This window comes from Rutidosis leptorrhynchoides, chromosome 4 (assembly GCF_046630445.1).
Source record: "Rutidosis leptorrhynchoides isolate AG116_Rl617_1_P2 chromosome 4, CSIRO_AGI_Rlap_v1, whole genome shotgun sequence".
Classification (NCBI taxonomy): domain Eukaryota; kingdom Viridiplantae; phylum Streptophyta; class Magnoliopsida; order Asterales; family Asteraceae; genus Rutidosis; species Rutidosis leptorrhynchoides.
In genome coordinates, this window is record NC_092336.1 from 491,384,877 (window position 1) to 491,405,331 (window position 20,455).

The following is a 20,455-nucleotide window of genomic DNA, read 5'->3' on the forward strand; positions in this document are numbered from 1 at the left end:
TGCTCTTAGATACCTATTTTCAAAACAAGATGCTAAACCAAGATTAATCCATTGGATCTTACTCTTACAAGAGTTTGATATTGAAATCCGAGGTAAAAGAGGAGCAGAAAATCTCGCCGCTGATCATCTTTCTCGTCTTGAAAATCCCGAATTAGAAGTTCTAAATGAATCAGCCATACAAGACAACTTTCCTGATGAATATCTATTGAAGATAGATTATAAAGAAATCCCATGGTTTGCAGACTATGCAAACTACTTAGTTTGTGGATTCCTTGAAAAAGGATTATCGTACCAAAGACGAAAGAAATTCTTCAGTGATATAAAACACTATTTCTGGGAAGATCCACATCTGTTTAAAAGTTGTCCCGATGGAATAATACGCCGATGTGTATTTGGAGATGAAGCTAGTAAAATTTTAAACCATTGTCACACAGGACCAACAGGAGGGCATTATGGGCCTCAACTAACAGCAAGAAAAGTTTATGATGCTGGATTCTATTGGCCTACAATTTACAAAGACGCACACCTTCTTTGCAAATCCTGTGATGCATGTCAAAGGGCCGGAAAAATAAGTCAACGTGATGAAATGCCACAAAATGTCATCCAAGTATGTGAAGTATTTGACATTTGGGGTATTGACTTTATGGGTCCATTTCCAAAATCTCATAATAATCTATATATACTCGTAGCCATTGATTATGTATCTAAATGGGCGGAAGCACAAGCTCTCCCAACTAACGATGCACGAGTTGTAGTCAACTTTTTAAAACGTCTTTTTGCAAGGTTTGGAACACCGAAAGCTTTAATAAGTGATCGGGGTACTCATTTCTGTAATAATCAACTTGAGAAAGTTCTTAAAAGATATGGAGTAACTCATAAAATCTCCACCGCATATCATCCACAAACAAGTGGACAAGTTGAAAACACCAACCGAGCTTTAAAACGTATTCTAGAGAAAACCGTAGGATCAAATCCGAAGGAATGGTCCATTAAATTGGAGGATGCACTCTGGGCTTTTAAAACAGCCTACAAAACTCCAATTGGAACCACACCTTTTAGACTTGTTTATGGAAAAGCATGTCATCTTCCAGTAGAAATTGAACACAAAGCATTTTGGGCTTTGAAGACATGTAATCTTGATTTACATGAAGCCGGACGTCTACGATTAAGTCAACTAAACGAATTAGAAGAATTAAGACATGAAGCATACGAAAATTCGTTAATCTATAAAGAAAGAACGAAGAAATGGCATGATAAAAGAATCAGAAGTTCAAAAGAATTTAAAGAAGGAGACAGAGTTCTTCTTTTCAATTCACGATTCAAGCTATTTCCTGGAAAATTGAAATCAAGATGGTCTGGACCATTCATAGTCAAAAGAATTTTCCCATACGGAACGATAGAATTAATAAATTCAAATGGGATTGAATTTAAAGTTAATGGTCACAGAGTTAAACATTACATACATGGTCCGATGGAAGTCGACAACGAAGTTAATCACAATTTCGACACCACAGCTAACTAAGTGTGGGGAGAATCAAGTCTTTAAAGGATAATATGTATTTCTGTTAGAGTTAGATTGTCTGTTTTCGTGTAGTTCTCGAAAATGGAACACGTATGGTCTTTCCCTAGCAGACCCTAAAGAACTAGTCTTCTCCCCCCATTCTGAATTTTTATTTTTTTTAGGTTTTTACGAAATGAAGACTGCCTGTGAACTAAACCATGGTCTAATGCTACACGCTTTGATCACTAAAAGAAATAATGACATACTACCGAGTGAACTAGTATCAGTAATCAGAGAAAGAATGGACGGAGTTAGAAAAGAATCCAGATGCGAAGATAATAAGTTACAATTTGGTAAAGGAAAATCAAAATCCGCAGCGAAAAGAAGAGCACGACACCTAGAAAGATGTCACAAATGCGGAAAATGGTCACATGGAGGTAAATGTTCAAATAATCAAACCTATTCAAATACCGAATTTGTTACTTTATGCAGAGACGGACCGTTCATATGTTTAGAAGAAAAGACACTGAATGCTCGAGGTTACGCCTATGTAGCCATGGAAAATCAATTAAACCGACTATCTTATGAATGGGATAGATCATATAACTAAGAAATCTATTTCACAGGTATGTCTGTACAGTTTTTATTTTTATTTTTATTTTTAACCTTTTGATAATAAACGCTAATTTGTTCGCTAAAAAGTATTAAATTGGTATTGAATAAAATTAGGTTTGGCGACCGAAATTATTGATATCATTCAAAAATTTATTACATCACTGCGAAATTTAACGTTTATTCTTAAGGTATAAATATCTTTAATCAATCAACCCAAAATATTTCAAAAATTCGTCATGAGTTAAATTAGGTCTTGGAACCGAAATTACTTTACCGAAAAGAGGGGCGCATATTTTTGATAATATTTGATTGATTAAAGTGGGATAAAAAGACAAAAAGATTTTTAATTTTATTCTTACCATGTTTTTAATATTAATATTTAAATCTTAAATTAATATTGTAAACTTTGTAAAAATAATATATTTAAAATTGTAAATATTTGAAAAATTAATATAAGTTTGGTATGAATTTATAAATTTTTAAATTAAGTTTGGTGTGAATTTTTAATTTTTAAAATATAAATTTTTAATTTTATGCATTTCAATTTTAAGTTTGGTGTGAAATTTTTAATATTAATTTTGAATTTTATATTTAAGTTGTGTGAATTTAAAAACAAAAATTTACTTTATCTCATTAAGTTAAGAATATGATTTTTAAAATTCGTCGTAAGTTGAAGACTAGGTCTTTGAACCGAAATTGCTTTACCCGAGGCAGGGACGAGAACTTTTATTTTCATTATTTTTAATCTTATTGAATTAAAGTATGCCAAAAACATTGAAAAAACTCAAAAATCTTAGCTTTTAAAACAATCGCTACAAAAAGACAAATTTTAAAATTTTGTCGAAGGACGGACTAGGACATCGATCCGAAACGACCTCGTCCTAAATAACAAGGGAAACAAAATTTTAAAATTAATTACTTAATTGTTTTAATAAGTTAATGATTATAAAAAAAAAAAATAAATATCAAACTCCGCGACTCGCGGAGTTTGGAGCTTAAATCTCCGCGACTCGCGGAGGAGTCGGATTACAGAAAAAAAATAAAGAGCTGCAACAGCTCAGTTTCACACACCCAAAACAGAAAATAGCTGCGAAATACTCCGAAAATACCCGAGAAAAAACCCCCAAAATCACAATTTTTAACCGTTAATCACAAAATCTTTTGCTAAAATCATGTTGAGAAGGATGCTATCTAAGAATTACTCTAGAAAAATGGTAAATTTCTACACCTAAACACCATTTAATCCGAAATTTGGTGTTCTTGAGTCATTTTTTTCCCAATTTGATTTTGATGCTTTTTAGTGTAATTAGGCTTAAATTGTTTATGTATTATGCTTGTATAACCTAGATTGATGCTGTTTAACATGATTAGAAGCCTTAAACTTCAAATTTTGAATAATCTAGGGTTTGTGTTCTTGAGCAAATTTGGGGCTTTTTGATATAAACAGGTTATGGCCGATTTTTGTCATGAATTATTGCTAAAATAAGTAGTGTAACATGTCTAGGTAGTTAAATGATCCAAACTTTGAGCCTAAACATGATTTTGAGAATTAAAGTGGACTTTTTCAAGTCTAAAAATTCATGAACTTGATTTTTGAAAGATAATGCCATTTGAAACTTGTTTAATTGCTAGTAATGATTATTTTGACATGTTATTTGAGTTGAATGCTTATGAACTTGGCGAACATTTTCGTATATGCTTATTTGAAAACGTGTAGATTTGATAAAAATGTGAAAATGAGCTTAAGTTTGATATAAATTGATAATGTCATTGTAATTATTTTGATTGATGATTTTGTTGACACTAATGCATATTTGGATGCACAAAAATTGTGTTTGATGTGTTTTGCAGAATGAAAGGGGTGAATATTCATCCCAAGCCCGCAATGCTCCTGCTGAGAATTTGGAACAACAGGAGGTGGATAACTACTACAAGCAGGATATACCTCATCCAGTCATGACCTTTTCCGATATGCACTTGGAAGAGTTGCACCCAAACCTGAGATTTGACAGACTTTGGATAGATTATCCAAAATATCAAAGGGGTTTGCATACTCTTCATTCTAAGGTTGTTGAGGTACCGAGGGTCATAGAATGGGGACCCTTAGAAGCTGTAGAATTGGCCGGGCCAATTAGGGAATTACTTGTACAGAGGTATGGTAATTCTTCTTTTAATGACTGGGTACGTTTATTCACCATGCGTAGACCTGTATATAAAGTATGGTGTGAAGAATTGTTATGTAGTATAGAGTTGAATGATCGGGTAGCTAGTTTAACCGATCGTTCTTTTATTAGATTTTGGTTAGGCGGTTCGATGCGCCACATGTCTTTAATGGACATGGCTCAGGCTTTACGTATATATACGCCTGAGGAGTTAGCGTTTGCCGATTGTAGAGGATTGATACTAAACGGTAGAAAGATAGATGAAAATTTTGATACACACGGTGTGTGGAGTCAAATGACAAGCCATCACCGTTTCAAAGGGGGAAATTACTCTTATTTGGATATAGATAGAGCCGAATTAAGAGTGATACATAGGTTTTTAGCTAATTCGATTACACAAAGGGGTAAGAACAAGGAAAAAGTAAATGAACAGGATTTGTTTTACCATATGTGTATTCGAGACCCACAAAGCGCTGTAAGTATACCATATTGTGTGGGTTATTATTTATCAGCTATGGTTCGGGGGATGCGACCGCATAGCATAATAGGAGGTGGTATTTTTATTACTTTGATTGGTGAATATCTCGGTGTGGATATAAGTCGGGGGGGATTATTAGTAGAAGAACCAGAACCCCGCGATACTATAGGTTTAAATGTATACCATGGTGCGAAAGTTTTGAAGAGGCGAAATAACGCCGCAGTACGATACCATGGTAGACATCCACAGGTGGAGAGAAACCAACAGCAAGGTAATGTAGGAGGGGGGAATGAGATGCAAGAAATGCAAAGGTTTATAGCTTCTCAGGAATACGAAAATGCTAGACAGAGAGCATTTGAAGATTGGCAAGTTCATCAGAACCAAATCATAGCTCATTGCCAACATATAGGTAGAAACTATATTCCTACACCGAAACCCATCTTCCCTCCTTGGTCTATAGAGATGCAGCCACCGTATCCTACGTATGACCCTGCCGAAGCATTCTATAGCACCTATGGTTATGCCTGGAACCCCTATTGGTACCAATATCATCCTTAGTTTACTTATTATTTTTTTTTTATTTTGTAATTTGTAATTATTGATACGTTTAATACTTTTGTTAATATTGTAATCATTTTTATAATTATCTAACTTTTATTCTTAGATTTTAATAATTTTTGAATGTGGGGTAATATACCAAACTTCAAAAATATGTATATACGTTTGCAGTTTATCTTATGTACACAACAGGGTAAAACAACGCATTTTCAAAGACTGGCATTAAGTTCAGCAAAAGCAACTAATTTTGACGACAAGATGCAAAATATATGTGAAATAACAACAAGACGGAATGAACAAATGATGTGCACCATTTATCATTCAGCAAACAAACGTCAATATATTTGGAAACTTTGGTAAAAATTTAATCATTTTCACACAAATCACCCTCAATAATTTAAATTGTTACTGATTTCTTGCAAATGAGGGCATTGCAAGATCTTAAGTGTGGGGAAGGGTTAAATTCTTTCGGATTTTAAAAATTTTTACTTTATACACTTGGTTACCATTAAAAATACTAGTAAAGCAGTAGTTGTATTAGAATCTAGTGCTCTCTGATAATAAAGAACAACCCTAGTCTTATATACTGACTACCCAATTCTAGTAAAATTTTTCAAAATTTTCAATTAAATGAATTCAAAATCATGTTTATACATATTTATGAACGATAAAACTAGGTTTTAACACCGAAATTATTGTTACCTCGGAAAGGACATAAATTGAGAAACAAACTAAAATGTTAAAATTCATTTAAAATGGAATAGAGGACGATAAAAAGGAAAATAAAAGCCAAGTGTGGGAAAATTTACCAAGTTATCTTAAACATATGTCACATATTTCTGTAACAAATAACTGAAAATACTTTTGCTTTGGGCTAAACTAAACTGTTTTACCCGATGAAAGAAAAGAAGAGATGGATCTACACGATGAATCAATTCCATCATTAAAAGGAAGTAAAGTCTTCCGAAAAAGACACACGCTTCTTGATTTAGGTCAAGAAGTTGTCGTCCAGACCAGCTGTAGGTTGACGAAAAATCTAGAAAAGTCATCACTAAAATCAGCAGGAAATCCACGGACCTCAGCATTAAACAGGGTCGCCATGTGGTCAGATTTATCCTAACCATGAGAAGGATTTATCTCGTACAATGGGGGGCACCATGCAAATTAGTTGGACAAGACTAATGAATCAGATCCCCAGAAAGGATAATCTCCTTAAAGATTAAAAATCAGCTTTTAAGACTGATATTACTCAATCCTAGAGATTGACCTTAAAGATTGAGAATTACAAACTCATGGAATTCGATGATATCTAAACTCGAGCTTGAACGAGAAAATATTTTGATCAAAATTACAAACCGATTTGTTTTCTGAAAACCCTATTTTCAATGCGTTCATTACCATTGAACGTAAAATCCTAGGAATTCACCTGGAATTCATTAGGTCACCTGAACTAAATCGGGTGTCAACCGTAAGAACGGTGGTTGCATAGTGGTCAAAGACAGGACCTTGTGCCATACTGAAAAATTATAAGGGTAAGCTTTACTATTGCTCCTACCAAGGATAGTAATTGCGTCCGACACGTTATAGACCATAATTAAAAGCATGTCAGGGGACATTGCCTTAACAGTTGCTTGTTCAACGCTTTCCTTTCAACCGGACGGTAGTTTACCGAAAGGTAATATACGGGACAAGTAAACTGGACGTGTTGCTTTCCAAATACAAGGTTAGCAAGTGGGTGACACAAAACCGCAAGTTTTGAGCTAAAATTTTCAAATCTGAAACCCACCAAACCCACAAAAATATTTTGCAAACACCGGTAAAGGGTTATCCCGGAAAACTTATCTAGGGTAAAAACTAGATTTAATTTTCAAAAGATCAAATGTTTTCATAAAGATCCAATTTCCTTAATGGATCTAAATTTTTATAGTCATGTGGGACTGTAAACCATATCGTTACTACCATTGTTTATACCACCGTATAGAAATCACTGATGTACAAAGTGTGAAAAATAAAGAAGTGATTCTAGTATTTCAAGACGATATTTCTTGAGAACAAGCAACGCTCAAGTGTGGGAATATTTGATAATGCTAAAAACGAACATATATTTCATAGCATTATTCCTCAAGAAAGACAAGCTTTTAGTTGCAATGGTTCTATTTACAAGTGATATTCGTTTAAATAATAAAAGGTGAAGACAAAAGACAGATTCGACGAATTTAAGACGCAAACGACCAAAAAGCTCAAAAGAACAAAAGACAATCAAAGAGGTTCCAATTATTGATAAGAAACGTCTCGAAATTACAAGAGTACAAGATTCAAAACGCAAAGTACAAAATATAAAATTGTACGCAAGGACGTTCGAAAATCCGGAACCGGGACCAGAGTCAACTCTTAACGCTCGACGCAACGGACTAAAAATTACAAGTTAACTATGTATATAAATATAATATAATATATAATTAATTATATTAATTATATATATATTATATATATATTATAAACCGTCGGTAAACAAAGAGCCAAACTCCTCTGAGCTGTAAAAGTAACCTCCGCGACTCGCGGAGTTTGAAGAGGTTTTCACCGCGAGTCGCGGAGCCCCAAAATTCGACTTTTCCTATAAAAGCAACCGAATTCTGATCGCAATAAAATCAATCTATCTCTCTTCTCTCATATATACGTAAAATATATATATATATATATAATTTATATTTTAATTTTAATTTTAATTATAATTCTAATAATAAGGGTATGTTAGCGAATGTTGTAAGGGTGTAAGTCGAAATTCTGTCCGTGTAACGCTACGCTATTTTTAATCATTGTAAGTTATGTTCAACCTTTTTATATTAATGTCTCGTAGCTAAGTTATTATTATGCTTATTTAAAACGAAGTAATCATGATGTTGGGCTAATTACTAAAATTGGGTAATTGGGCTTTGTACCATAATTGGGGTTTGGACAAAAGAACGACACTTGTGGAAATTAGACTATGAGCTATTAATGGGCTTTATATTTGTTTAACTAAATGAAAGTTTGTTAATGTTAATATAAAGATTTACAATTGGGCGTCCCTATAAATTACCATATACACTCGATCGGACACGATGGGCGGGGTATTTATATGTACGAATAATCGTTCATTTAACCGGACACGGGAATGGATTAATAGCCACTAGAATAATTAAAACAGGGGTGAAATTACATTCAAGGGTAATTGGTGTAATTGCTAACAAAGTAGTAAAACCTTGGTTTACACGCAGTCGATAACCTGGTGTATTCATTAAACAAAGTATTAAAACCTTGTTACAATTCGAATCCCCAATTAGTTGGAATATTTAACTTCGGGTATAATAATAATTTGACGAGGACACTCGCACTTTATATTTATGACTGATGGACTGTTATGGATAAAAACCAGACGGACATATTAAATAATCCAGGACAAAGGACAATTAACCCATGGGCATAAAACTAAAATCAACACGTCAAACATCATGATTACGGAAGTTTAAATAAGCATAATTCTTTTATTTCATATTTAATTTCCTTTATTTTATATTTAATTGCACTTCTAATTATCGCATTTTTTTTGTTATTGTATTTAATCGCACTTTTAATTATCGTACTTTTTAATTATCGCAAGTTTATTTTATCGCACTTTTATTATTCGCAATTTCATTATCGTTATTTACTTTACGCTTTAATTTAAGTCTTGTATTTATTTTATATTTTACATTAGGTTTTAACTGCGACTAAAGTCTTAAAATCGACAAACCGGTCATTAAACGGTAAAAACCCCCCTTTATAATAATAATATTACTTATATATATATTTGTATTTTTATAAAAGTAAACTAATATAGCATTAAGCTTTGTTTAAAGATTTCCCTGTGGAACGAACCGGACTTACTAAAAACTACACTACTGTACGATTAGGTACACTGCCTATAAGTGTTGTAGCAAGGTTTAAGTATATCCATTCTATAAATAAATAAATATCTTGTGTAAAATTGTGTCGTATTTAATAGTTTTTCCTAGTAAAATATAAACTATTTCGTATACCTTAGCTTTGACATCAAGTATTTTTGGCGCCGCTGCCGGGGAACTTTCTAAACGCCGGAAGCGCAACGCTAATAAAAAAAAAAAAAAAAAAAGATTTTTATTTTACTTTTATTAAAAGTCGCTTTTGTAAAAATACGTTTTAAATATTCGAAAATATAAAAAGAAAAACAAAAAAATTTGTATATTTTTAAGATTTTGTTAAATATTTAAGTTTTATAAAGTTTCTTTATTTTTATTTTATAAAAACATAAGTTTTATTTAAGTATTTTGTTTTTTTTTTAAAAAAAAATATAAAAAAAAATATATATAAATCTAGTTTTAAGATTTTTATTTATAAAATTATAAAGTGATTCTATTTTTATTTAAGTTTTAAATATAAGTTTTATTTATACACATATTTTTTTTATATAAACAGAAAAAAATTAAAAACAGAAAATAAAAAAAAAATAAAGAAAAAAACGCGGTGTTACTACGACGGCGTATATCCGGTTTTACGGTGTTTTTCGTGTTTTCAGGTTTTAAATCATTAAGTTAGCATATCATATAGATATAGAACATGTGTTTAGTTGATTTTAAAATTCAAGTTAGAAGGATTAACTTTTGTTTGCGAACAAGTTTAGAATTAACTAAACTATGTTCTAGTGATTTCATGTTTAAACCTTCGAATAAGGTAGTTTTATATATGTGAATCATATGATGTTATGAACATCATTACTACCTCAGGTTTTGTGGATAAACCTACTGAAAATGAGAAAAATAGATCTAGATTCAAAGGATCCTTAGATGGCTTGAAAGTTCTTGAAGCAGAATCATGACACAAAAACAAGTTCAAGTAAGATTTTCACTCGAAATAAGATTGTTATAGTTATAGAAATTAAATCAAAGTTTGAATATGAGTATTACCTTGTATTAGAAATATATCTTACTATAAATAAGAAATATTTCTTGAGGTTGGATGATCACTTTACAAGATTGGAAGTAAGCTAGCAAAATTGGAAGTATTCTTGATTTTATGAAACTAGAACTTATAGAATTTATGAAGAACACTTAGAACTTGAAGATAGAACTTGAGAGAGATCAATTAGATGAAGAAAATTAAAGAATGAAAGTGTTTGTAGGTGTTTTTGGTCGTTGGTATATGGATTAGATATAAAGGATGTGTAATTTTGTTTACATGTAAATAAGTCATGAATGATTACTAATATTTTTGTAATTTTATGAGATATTTCATGTTAGTTGCCAAATGATGGTTTTCACATGTGTTAGGTGACTCACATGGGCTGTTAAGAGCTGATCATTAGGGTGTATATACCAATAGTACATACATCTAAAAGTTGTGTATTGTAGGAGTACGAATACGGGTGCATACGAGTAGAATTGTTGATGAAACTGAACGAGGATGTAATTGTAAGCATTTTTGTTAAGTAGAAGTATTTTGATAAGTGTCTTGAAGTCTTTCAAAAGTGTATGAATACATATTAAAACACTACATGTATATACATTTTAACTGAGTCGTTAAGTCATCGTTAGTCGTTACATGTAAATGTTGATTTGAAACCTTTAGGTTAACGATCTTGTTAAATGTTGTTAACACAATGTTTATTATGTCTAATGAGATGTTAAATTATTATATTATCATGATATTATGATATATTAATATATCTTAATATGATATATATACATTTAAATGTCGTTACAACGATAATAGTTACATATATGTCTCGTTTCGAAATCATTAAGTTAGTAGTCTTGTTTTTACATATGTAGTTCATTGTTAATATACTTAATGATATGTTTAATTATCATTATCATGTTTATATAGAATGTAACAATATCTTAAAATGATTCATATGTAATTAGTAAAACATTGTTATAACGATAATCGTTATATATATCGTTTTCAAGTTTCTTGATTCAATAGTCTCATTTTTATGTATATAACTCATTGTTAAAATACCTAATGAGATACTTACTTATAATAATATCATTTTAACTATATATATGTATATATATATATATATATATATATATATATATATATATATATATATATATATATATCCATATATATGTCATCATATAGTTTTTACAAGTTTTAACGTTCGTGAATCACCGGTCAACTTGGGTGGTCAATTGACTATATGAAACCTATTTCAATTAATTAAGTCTTAACAAGTTTGATTGCTTAACATGTTGGAAACACTTAATCATGTAAATAACCAAATCATTTAATATATATAAACATGGAAAAGTTCGGGTCACTACATTCACTAATAGGACTAATCTATAACTTGCTCGTTTACTTTTTCTACTGTATGAACTTGCTGCATGCTACTGCTTACTTTTACTGCTATGTGAACTTGTTGTATGCTATTGCTTATTCTCGCTACTGCATGCTACTATCTGCCTTTGATTGCATGTTACTTCTGTTTGATACTGTTACTATTGCCATGCTATATACTGCTAGGCTGTTGTAGTGCCTGATTATGTGCTTGCTATATGTCTTACTGACATGGAAAAAGTTATTTTTTCTTGTTCGGATGTCAGACATGCCGCCCATGACCAGTGACTTCGAGAGTGACTCAGATACGTCTACTACCTCGCCCACTATTGTTGCTGAATCACCGCTACCCGAGGAGATCCCAGCTCTACCCAGCCCTAGACTCCCAGGACCACAGCATCATTCTGATGGTAATGTGATCCCTGGGGGAAATGGAGACGGTCCCTTCCGTAATGAGCGTGGACATTGGGTTAGACACACTGCTAACGGACGAGTCGTGCCGATTACACCTGGCAGATACTGGGCCATGACCACCGGCCAGACACTTTCTCCCGCCCGTGATGTACCTGCACTACCTTCAAACGATTCAGAGGGATCATCATCCGATGACACCAGCGAGGAGGATCCCGAGGAGGATTCTGACGAGGATTTCGAGGAGGAGCCTGTACCGCCCCCTCTACCCCGCCGAAGAAGCAATACCACTACGATGGTACCGTTATTCCAGGGGTTAATGGAGGTAAGCCGTTACGCACATGGATAGTTGGTTAGGGTCACAGCCCGTAAGCGGGTTGTACCATATCCTGTCGATCCATTTGTGCGTAAGGTCACCCTCTCAGTGTCGTCTACTTCTAGTGCTACATCTACATCATATGCACCATCTGCACCACCGGCACCACCTGCACCATCTGCACCACCGACACCACCCACCATCGAGGAGCTGACGAGGGAAGTGCATGTCTTACGTACTCGGTTGACTGAGCTCGAGGACCAGGTATCCCACATGATGGACATCATTTACCCACCTTCACCCTAGGACTGTTGTATTAGATTTCATAATGTACTCCGTTGGTAGTTTCATGTTTTTCATTCTTGTATTGTACGAACTTTATGAAGTTGTATGCAATTTTCTTATTATGAATGGAATTACTGCTGTTTGAATTATTGTGCGACGTTTAATTTAAGTTGTTACATGTTGACTTTTGTGCTGTCTGCTGCTTGTTTGCCATGCTTAGTTAACGTGTATTGTATTGCTTCCATGTTGTTTACCCTGTGCTATGACGTTATTGATTAATGATCAATGGATTTTGACTTAAGTCGAAATTTTTGTTTGGAAGATCGATGACTAATGGAAGAGGTCTAAGGGAAATGCCCACAGCAGCACAGATTGAGGAGATGATAGCCGCTCGAGTAACCGCAGCTATTGTAAATGCCAACCCCCAAGCTCCACCGGCTAACCAAAACATTTAGAATGTGTGCACTTTCAAGGAATTTCGGAGTTGTAAGCCCCACAATTTCAGTAGAACGGAAGGGCCAGTTGGGCTGACGAGATGGTTTGAAAAGTTGGAATCTGTATTCCGTGTGAGTAACTGCTCCGAAGTGAATAAGACCAAGTACGCGTCATGCACGCTGTCGGATGGTGCTTTGACTTGGTGGAATACGTTTGCCCAGGCTCAGGGTATTGACGAAGCTTATGTAACATCCTAGGAGGAGTTCAAGAGGGCTATGATCTAGGAATACTGCCCCAGAATCGAAATTCATAAAATGGAAGCGGAATTTTGGGAACTGAAAGTTATAGGAACTGACCTTGATGGCTATAACCGAAGGTACTTGGAGTTAGCTTTGATGTGCCCCACAATGGTTACTCCGGAGTACAAACGGATGGAGAGGTATCTGTGGGGACTCCCCAAGGACATTCAGGAAAATGTCACTTCTTCGAAACTAGCAAATGTCCCGAAAGCTATGCGCATGGCGCACACCATGATGAATCAAATTACTCGTCAAGAGCCAGAGAAGGCGAAATCAGAATCGGGATCTAGTAATGGGAAACGTAAGTGGGATGGAAACAAGGGTAAAGATTTTGATCAGAACCCAGCTAAGAGGTATGAGAACTTTAAGGGAAATAACGACTGGAGGAACCCTCACCCTAACCCTAACTACAAAGGTAGCCTTCCTCAGTGTAAGAGATGATACAAGCATCATACTTGATACTGCAATGTTGTGTGTGAAAAGTGTAAAAGGGCTGAATACATCGGCAGAGATTGTAAGAGCAACACCCCAGCCGTGAGGACAAACCCAAATGGACCGAGAAAGTGCTATGAGTGCGGTCAGCAGGTCCACTTCAAGAACGAATGTCCCAACAAGAAGAAGGATGGCGGGCCAGCACGTGGAAGAGTTTTCAACATGAACGCCAGAGATGCCCGCGTGGATCCTGACTTGGTTACAAGTACATTCACCATCAATAAACTATTAGCTTCTGTCTTGTTTGATACTGGTGCCAATAGGAGTTATGTATGTAGACACTTTTGCTCTAAGATAGATTGGTCGTTAGTTCCTTTGGAGGAGAGTACTCTTGTTGAGGTAGCCAATGGAAAGCTTGAGAAAGTTGACCAAATTGGCCGAGGAGGTATAATAAACTTAGCTGGTGTGGATTTTGAGATTGATTTGATACCTATTAAGTTGGGGAGCTTTGATGTGATAGTCATTATGGACTGGTTATCCAAGGTGAAAGCAGAAGTTATTTGTGGAGAGAAGATTCTTCGTATACTCAGCGAAGATGGTGAGCCACTAATTGTTTACGGAGAGAGATGTAACCCGAACCTGAACCTTATTAGTTGCTTGAAGGCACAAAAGGTCATGAAAAAGGGGCGTTTTGCTATCCTGGCGCATGTGAAGAAGCTAGAAACTGAGGAGAAAAGCGTGGATGAAGTGCGAATTGTGAACGAATTTCCTGACTTCCAGAAGAGTTGCCAGGATTACCCCCGCCGCGATCAGTGGAGTTTCAGATCGATCTAGTGCTAGGAGTTGCACCTGTAGCTCACGCACCTTATCGACTCGCACCTTCCGAACTGCAAGAGTTGCAGAGTCAACTACAGGAATTGCTAGACTGTGGATTTATTCGACCGAGTTCATCGCCATGGGGCGCACCTATTTTATTCGTGAAGAAGAAGGATGGATCTTTTCGCATGTGTATCGATTATCGAGAGCTGAACAAGTTGACAAACAAGAACCGGTATCCCCTTCCCAGGATTGACGATCTTTTCGACCAGTTGCAAGGATCCAGCGTTTACTCCAAGATCGATTAGCGATCGGGTTATCACCAGTTGAGGGTGAAGGAGAACGATGTACTGAAGACGGCGTTCTGAACTCGTTACGGTCACTATGAGTTTCTGGTGATGCCATTCGGTTTAACCAAAGCACCTGCCGTGTTTATGGATCTCATGAATCGCATATGCAAGCCATACCTAGACAAATTCGTTATCGTATTCATAGACGATATCCTAATCTATTCCAAAAGCGAAGAAGAACATGAGCAACATCTTCGACTCGTGCTTGAACTCTTGAGACAAGAGCAACTGTATGCCAAATTCTCCAAGTGTGAATTTTGGTTGAAGGAAGTCCAATTTCTCGGTCATATTGTGAGCGATCAGGGTATCAAAGTCGATCCCGCAAAGATCGAAGCCATCAGCAAGTGGGAAACTCCCACCACTCCTACTCATATAGGCTAATTTTTAGGCCTCACCGGTTACTATCATAGATTCATCGAAGGTTTCTCTTTGATTACGCGTCCTTTGACCGTATTAACTCACAAAAGGAAGAAGTTTGTTTGGGCAACCGAGCAAGAGTCGGCATTCCAAACCCTGAAGCAGAAGTTAACCACAACACCTATCTTATCCCTTCCCGGAGGCAGTGATGACTTCGTTGTATATTGCGATGCCTCCCGACAAGGTTTTGGGTGTGTATTGATGCAACGGAAGAAGGTTATTGCTTACGCCTCCCGACAACTGAAGATTCACGAGCGAAACTACACGACTTACAATCTCGAACTTGGAGTCATCGTCCTTGCGCTCAAACTGTAGAGACACTATCTTTACGGAACCAAGAGTACTATCTTCACCGACCACAAAAGCCTCCAACACATATTCGATCAGAAGCAACTGAACATGAGACAGCGACGGTGGATCGAGATATTGAACGATTACGATTGTGAACTTCGCTACCATCCTGGCAAGGCAAATGTTGTAGCCGATTCCTTGAGCCGAAAGGAGAGAATGGTACCTCTTCGTGTCCGTGCCTTGAACGTCACCATTCACACGAATCTCAATAGCCAAATCCGCGTAGCCCAAGATGAGGCTCTCAAGGAGGAGAATATTTCTCAAGAACATTTGAACATTCTCGTCTCTCGATTCGAGGTTAAGGAAACTGGACTCCGATATTTTGCCGGAAGAATTTGGGTGCCTAGTTATGGGGATTTGCGAAGCCTTATTCTAGACGAAGCCCACAAGTCAAGGTATTCGATTCATTCAGGAGCTGGTAAGATGTACCATGACCTCAAGGAGCAATATTGGTGGCCAAACCTCAAGAAGGATGTTGCGACTTACATCGGAAAGTGTTTAACATGTTCAAAGATCAAAGCCGAACATCAGAGGCCATCCGGGTTACTTCAACAACCCGAGATCCCACAATGGAAGTGGGAAGGAATAACGATGGACTTCATCACGAAGCTACCGAAAACGGTAGGCGGTTATGATACCATCTGGGTTATTATTGACCGCCTTACCAAATCTGCTGCCATGAAGGAAACTGTTACGATGGAGAAACTCGCGCAATTATACATAAAGGAGGTTGTATCTCGACACGGTGTACCCTTATCGATTATTTCAGACCGATACGCCCGTTTCGATTCTAGATATTGGTATTCTTTACAAGAAGCTTTGGGAACACGTTTAAATATGAGTACCGCATATCATCCGCAAACCGATGGACAAAGCGAACGCACGATTCAAACCTTGGAGGACATGTTACTAGCTTGTGTTATTGATTTCGGGAAAGCTTGAGAGAAGCATTTGTCGCTGGCTAAATTTTCTTACAACAATAGTTATCACGATAGCATTAAGGCAGCACCTTTCGAAGCTTTATATGGCCGCAAGTGCCGTTCTCCTATCTGTTGGGCCGAAGTAGGTGAAAAGCAAATCACCGGACCCGAACTCGTCCATGAAACAACCGAGAAGATAGTCCAAATCCAAGCAAGGCTCAAGATGGCCCGTAATGTCAAAAGAGCTATGCCGACCTTAAACGTAAAGATCGCGAATTTCAAGTAGGTGACCGCGTAATGTTGAAAGTCACACCATGGAAAGGTGTAATCAGTTTCGGAAAGCATGGGAAGCTAAATCCACGATATATTAGTCCTTTTGAAGTCTTGGAGCGTATTGGACCCGTCGCTTACCGTTTGGATCTTCCATCTCAATTAAGTGCTGTTCATCCCACTTTTCACGTGTCGAATCTGAAGAAGTGTCTTGTTGAACCAGAACTTGTCATACCTCTGGATGAGCTACGATTGATGACAAACTCCACTTCGTGGAAGAGCCTGTTGAAATTATGGACCGTGAGGTCAAGACCTTGAAATGCAACAAGATTCCAATTGTCTGAGTCCGTTGGAATGCTAAACGAGGACTCGAGTTTACTTGGGAATGAGAGGATCAGATGATGCAGAAGTATCCTCACCTTTTCCCGACTCTACCGTCTACCTCAGCTTAAAATTTCGAGACGAAATTTTCTTTAACAGGTGGGTAATGTAACGACCCGACTTTTTTGACTTATATTTTTGTGCTTATTACTTTCACAAAACTGCGTATTTGTGCGTACTGAGCTATATTATATTCTGGGATCATTATTCATGTTGATTACTTTCGTTTATATTTTAAAACGTGTTATTAAGTACGTAGTTACTTAACTTGATCCTCGAATGCTTTTATGACCGTTAGTGTCACCGGACGTTTAGAACGAGCTATGTACTCTGTACACGATTGATTTTGGTCATAATTGGAATATTATGACTACGTGAAACTAATTGTTATTTTCTAATGACAATTACTTGGCTTATTGGTTGCTTAATTAAGCTTAGTAATTTACTAATCCACACTAGTTAGTCTTGTTGGACTTTCTACCTTATTGGACTTACGCCCACCCTACTATAGTTATTGGATTTTTAAGTTAGCCCAATTTTAAATGAATTATGACCCATTAAGTAGTAGGACAAAAACCCATTAATATGAGCCAACATACTAGCATTTTTGTTAACCACTACCACACATGTTGCATGATATCCCAACAATAAGCACCACCTTTAGACCACCACTAAGCAAAAAGCAAAAGTTGTCCCCCTTTTGTCCCCCCCAAACCTACGGCTACCACCACCCTCCACCACTATAAATACCAAGCTTATTTCTCCCATTTCACACTTGATCTCATTCACCTTTTACACACACTTGCTCTCTAATTCTCTCTTTATTCTTTCTCACACTAAAACTTGTAAGTTTCTTGATTTTCTTCTTCTTCCTTATTTTCGACATCATCATCATCATTAAAGGATCAAGCTTTTTAGCTTCTTGATCTTGTTATATCTTGAAGATTCAAACTTTGATTTGAATCCTTCAAGAACATGAAAGATTTGAGCTTTCTAGCTTTGAATCTTCATTACTTTGTTGGATCTAAGTTTTCTAGCTTATGATCTCTTTATTTTGTTAAAAAGATCAAAACTTGTGTTTATGATCTTCATGTAACTTGTAGATCTAGCTTTTTGCTTTAAGGATCTTCAAGAACATTAAAGATCCAAGCTTTCTAGCTTAGGGTTTCATTATTTCATTTAGATCTTAGCTTTTTAGCTTATGGTCTCATTATTTTCACTAGATCTTAGCTTTCTAGCTTACGGTCTCATTAATCTTGTAAAAATCCAAGCTTTCTAGCTTAGGGTTTCCTAATACTTGAGATCTAAGTTATTATTGTAGATCTCACTTACTTGGAACCTTTTTATGATTTTTATGGTGATAAAAATCAAGTCTTCATCATCTCATATGATAAAGATGCATAAACTTGTGTCAAAAGGACAAAGGTTGAAGCTTTATTGTGTTTATGCAATAAAGAGACAACCTTGATGTTCAAAACTTGTAGAATGTTAGCTTTTACTCTTAGTTATGTGTTGATGGTTGAAACTTGGTCAAAGTGATGCTAAAACATCAAAGAGTTGTACATTTAAAGCTTACACGCATCAAGGATGAGAACCGTGATGAGCATCAAGCACCAAGAAACCCACCGGAGCACTTGTTTTCTGTTTTTCGGGGTCTGATCAGACACCTGGGACTTCTGAAAAGATTATTTTCAGATATTTTGGTTTGAGTAGATGACTTTTCGTTTATGACTCACTTAAATCCGATATACGGTTTAGGATTTATAGCCTTCCGAAAATCACTACGCCTTTCTAACGACGTGCTGAAAATTCTGACCTACTCGCACTTGAACCGTCTCCACGGTCAAACAACATCGAGTTAGGATCTGAAAATTGGATAGCGGTACAAGGACTCACATACGGAGCCTTGGCCACTGACCACTCGTCTTTTCGGTTTGTATAGAGGTCGTAGCAGCTGTCCGAAGTCAGCCTTTGTTTCGATCTCTATTCTTGTTAAAAACTTACTTTTTCTTTTACGAATGATGATGATGATGATGATGATACTTAAGGCATAACTTATTCACTTTTAAACTTTTGGGGATAATATATTGACTTAGTAACCTTTGACTTAGGTTGAGGACCTTTCGGACCGACTTATTACTTGCATACTTTTCATATCGACTTTACCGCACATTCACTGTGAGTTATAGCTTCCCTTTTTACTTTAACTATTTTTAGGACTGAGAATACATGCGCTTTTTATGTTTTACATACTAGATACGAGTACTTAAACTTTATATATGTGTGGGTGACATAACGGCACAAGATTCCCCTTAGCTCGGTAACGTTTAGTCATTCGTTTTTGAACCGGTGAACGTGAATCTTAGATATGGATCCATAGGGTTTGACATCCCCACTTGGGCTAGTCGCGCTAGCATTCAACGGGTGTTTAATACTTCGTAAACTTACGCACTTTCCAGATGTACTTTTAGGGGGTGATATTACTTGTTAAGTTAGTTACCGGGTGCCCGCTGATAAGCATATACTTTTCATACTGTTTTGAATACGAAATCTCGTGGTCTACATTACATTACTGATTACAAACAAACTATAGCTCACCAACATTCGTGTTGACTTTTTAAGCATGTATTTCTCAGGTGCTTAAACGTTGTTGCCTCCGCTGTTAGACTTGATGTTATAGTCTTGGTGTTAGACTTGCTGTTACAGACTCGCTGTGTTAGATTTCCGCTGCATTGTTTAGAGATGTCTCAAGCATGGAACTTTTATTTTGCATTCACAACTTATGTTACATTTGAACAATGGCTTTGTAATGACCTTTGTGTTACGTACTTATGTTAATGCTTTCTATTCGTAGAAGCACGTTATCTCTGTAAAACATTTGACGTTGGTTAAGACGTCACCTTTTCATGAATGCAAAACTTGTTTTAAAACAACATGTAGTATTGTACCGTGTAATGGACATGTTGTTGATGATCCGTACACGTTGATTTTGTACGGGGCGTCACACAAACTTATACTACATAACAACACAACTCTTGCATACTTGTCGGGCTTTCAACATCTCATGTTATTTTCTAAGCAAGCATTTATCTTCGTCTTTTATTCGTGCAGGATTATCA